This window comes from Gossypium hirsutum, chromosome D02, assembly GCF_007990345.1.
Source record: "Gossypium hirsutum isolate 1008001.06 chromosome D02, Gossypium_hirsutum_v2.1, whole genome shotgun sequence".
Classification (NCBI taxonomy): Eukaryota; Viridiplantae; Streptophyta; class Magnoliopsida; order Malvales; family Malvaceae; genus Gossypium; species Gossypium hirsutum.
The window spans coordinates 44,986,134-44,990,085 of record NC_053438.1 but is presented as its reverse complement, the minus strand read 5'-3'; the positions used below and the strand labels follow the sequence as shown (position 1 = coordinate 44,990,085).

The following is a 3,952-nucleotide window of genomic DNA, read 5'->3' as shown; positions in this document are numbered from 1 at the left end:
TTTTCACCTTCTAAAATGATTTTATGAATGCAAAAAGAAGGGCTTATACCTTGAATATTAGCTATAGTCCAACCAATTACTTTCTTAAATTTCTTTAGAATAACAATTAGTTGTTCCTCTTGATCTTTCGTCAGTTTCGATAAAATAATCATAAGCAAAGTAGAACAATCACCTAAATAAATGTATTTCGAATGGGAAGGAAGTACCTTTAGTTCGAGTTTAGGTGGTTCTTCAATTGACGACTTGGGTTGCACAAATTCTCTGACTTCCAACTCCAACAGTACAAACCGTGTGGATTGAATAAAATTTCTTGGATTGGCTTCCATCAAAGCCATGTTTTCTTCACCTTTTTCATCCTCCAGAGGGTCAAGATCTAAGGCTTTCTCTAATGGATCTTTTTCAAAATTGCTTTCCATAGAAACCAAGGTTTCTATCTCTTCCATAACTGTACACTCCACTGCCGGATCGGGAAATTTCATTGCTTTAAAAATGTTAAAGGTTACCTAATCGTTTTGAACTCGCATGGTGAGCTCTCCTTTCTGCACATCAATTAACATTCTTCCCATGGCTAAGAAAGGTCTCCCAAGGATGATCGACACTTGTTTTTCTGCTTCAAAATCTAAGACAATAAAATCAGCAGGAAAAATAAATTTATCGACTCTTACCAAAACATCCTTGATCTTTCCTTCGGGATATGCTAAAGATCGATCCGCTAGCTAAAGCGTCACAGTTGTAGGTCTTACTTCACCTATCCCTAACATCTCAGAAATAGACTTAGGCATCAAGTTGATACTCACTCCTAAGTCACAGAAAGCTTTACCACAGTAAGATTCACCAATGTTACAGGGTATAGTAAAGCTTCCTGGGTCTTTCAATTTCGGTAGAAATTTTTTCTACTGAAAAGCACTACACTCCTTTGTCAGGGCAACAGTCTCATACTCACTCAGTCGTTTCTTCTTGGACAGTATATCCTTCATAAACTTCACATAATTCGACATTTGTTCTAAAGGCTCCACCAACAGAATATTGATGTGTAACTACTTCAGAACATCCAAAAACTTTTTGAATTGCACCTCATGTTTCTGCTTGTTTGGCTACAATCTTTGCGGATATGGAGGTGATGGAACTTTCGGTCGAACCGGACAATGTTTCTGAGTAGGTAAATCTGCATCCAAAGAAGATGTTAAAATATCTGAATTCATTAAGTCAGGGTTTATCTTGTCAGACTTTGCAGATTCTGATTCCTTTGGTGTAGGAACTTCAACAGCTAGTTGATTCTTCTCAACGGGCTTATCTTCGACATCAATCAATCGGTGTTCTAGAATTTTACCACTTCGCAATGCCACTGCCTTGATATGTTCTTTATCCAAATTTCTTGGATTCTCAGTATCGCTCGGTAAGGTTCCTTACAGTCTATTTCATAGCTCCGTAGCTAACTGACCTATTTGGTTTTCCAAATTTTTTTAGTGTTGCTTCTTGGCTTTGGATCAAAGCATCATTCTTTGCCATGTACGCTTTCAACAAGTTCTCCAAACTATTTGATGCCTTAGCTTGAGGTGGTTTTAGAGCTTGCTGATTATACCCTTGAGATTGGTTGGGTCTTTACTGCAATAAGTTGTTGTTCGGTCCATTTCCTTGGTTGCTCCAAGAAAAGTTAGGATGATTACACCATGGAGGATTATAAAAGTTGGACCAGAGTCTTTTTCCACTCCTATTTTTATATTGGTTCCCCACATAGTACACTGACTCGAGATTTGATGGACAATTCTAAAAAAAATTACCTTTCCCACAGTACACACAAGAAACTACTTCAAATGGACTTGGTGGCTGAACTCATTGAAAAGTTATTAGTACTATTAGCGGTTAATTATTTTATCATGGAGAAAATAGACGATACCTGAGTTGATAATGAAGTGAGGCCGTCAACTTCATGAACTCCAGCTACACGTCTTCCTGAAATTGTTTGATCTGTTGGCTATTGATAGTTATTACTCGTGATCCTCTTGATGATCTCATAAGCCTCATTATAAGACTTAGAAAAAATTGCACCACTCACGGAAACATCTACCATCAATCTTGTATTTGCATTGAGACCATTATAGAATGTATCCAACTGGATACAATGAGGAATCACATGATGAGGACACTTACGACGTATTCCTTGAATCGCTCCCAAGCCTTATACAAAGTCTCGTCATCCAATTGCTGGAAAGTTGTGATCTCATTCCTTAACTTTGCATTTTTGCTAGGTGGGAAATACTTAACCAAAAATATCTCTGCTAATTCTTTCCATGTAGATATAGAACTTGGTGGTAATGAATTGAGCCATGCTCTTGCTCGATCTCGTAACGAGTACAGAAACAACTTCAACCTTAGTGCATCTTCAGTCAAACCGGTTATCCTGAATGAATCACTCACCTCCATAAACAATCGAAGGTGGAGATGTGGATCTTACGTGGGCATACCACTAAATTGGCCCATCATTTGTAGCATTTGAAACATCACTGGTTTCAATTCAAACTAGGTTGCCTCAATATCTGGCCTTCTAATTCCTGGGTTTAACTCATTGAAAAGTGCCACAACATATTGTCTGATGCATTGATCTCTATCATCCGCAATAAAGATAGGATTTCATACATGATCAGCTTCATTACCTTGGTCTTGATTCTTATTTCCAAGGTCCATCTTGACTTGTCTTTGAGCTGTTCGTTCACGTCTTCTTTGTCTAAAAGTTTGCTCAATTTCAGTGTCTACAGGGAGTAAATTGATAATTCAATCTATGCTCATAAACACTTGAAAAGAAGATCACAAAAATTAAAAAGAATAAATTAGTAATGTTAGAAATAAATCACATTAAAAATAAATAATTTCACAAAAAAACAAATCACTATGGCAACATTTGACAGTCCCCGGCAACGGCACCAAAAACTTGTAACGCGTAGGTTTGTGCAAGTGTACACAGTCGTTATCAAGTAATTAGTAAGTATCAAGTTATCGTCTCCATAGGGATTGTATTTGTGCTAAGTCACTTAATTTGTAAAATTATATTAACAATTCAGTAAATAAAAACACAATATAGTTGAGAAGTGGTGATTAAAATATATTAAACTAAATGCAATGGTCCCTAATGCAAATTATCTTAAGTATGACAACTATATGAATAAAATAGATTTCAGTAAAATTAAACACAATTTTCAACAATTATAACATAAATAACTAGGATAATTACTTTAATTAAACTCAATTTATTATCAACATGCTTAATAACATTCGGAAAAACATTCCATGACGACTCGATCTTTCCTGAGTTTGGAAACCACATTAGGTTCTTTCAGAATCCTTTACTTAGTAAATATGCATTTTAATGATCCTTATTTACTATAGGTTTCTTAGCATTCGTGTGAGGTAATAGGGACGTGTCAGGTTTGAAACAATTTAATCACACAAATCTAAAAACTATGCAGATAACAGAGCTTGGTCAGAGTTATTATGCAACCTTCAATTTAATCGGGTCAGGATCTAAATTTAGCATGCACATTTCAATTATGGGTCCATTAGCTGTCGTCTGGTCAGGATCGCTCAGATAAGTCAAGTGCATTTCAATCACGTATGAATGAAGTACTGGCTTGATTTTAATTGAAAACATGATCGATTGAGGCACAAACATTATAAACATGAATCAAATAAATATTATTTAATCAAAACAATAATTCTAACTTAAATAAAATTAAGCTAACATTGTTGTAAACAAGAACAAAGAACACATAGCAAACATCTTTATATTAAATTAAAGAAAAGGAATATTAAACCCAATTCAGAGTGGTTGTCACCCAAGACTCTGACTGACGAGGCTCCGTCATTCCTTTGCTTTGCTCCTTTGCTGATGGCTCTCCAAGGTGGCTGACCAAGGGTTCTTTAAAAGGTTTAATTGTTAAAATCTCTATGAAGAGAT

At 35.7% G+C, this 3,952-nt stretch overlaps 1 non-coding gene across 1 annotated transcript; it reads left to right on the top strand.

The window, feature by feature from the left end:
- Positions 1-2,129: 2,129 nt before the first annotated feature.
- LOC121214966 (small nucleolar RNA R71) lies at positions 2,130-2,235 on the top strand. Its single transcript, XR_005910701.1, has one exon. It is a non-coding gene; the product is annotated as a small nucleolar RNA R71 (small nucleolar RNA).
- The last annotated feature ends 1,717 nt before the right edge of the window (positions 2,236-3,952 follow it).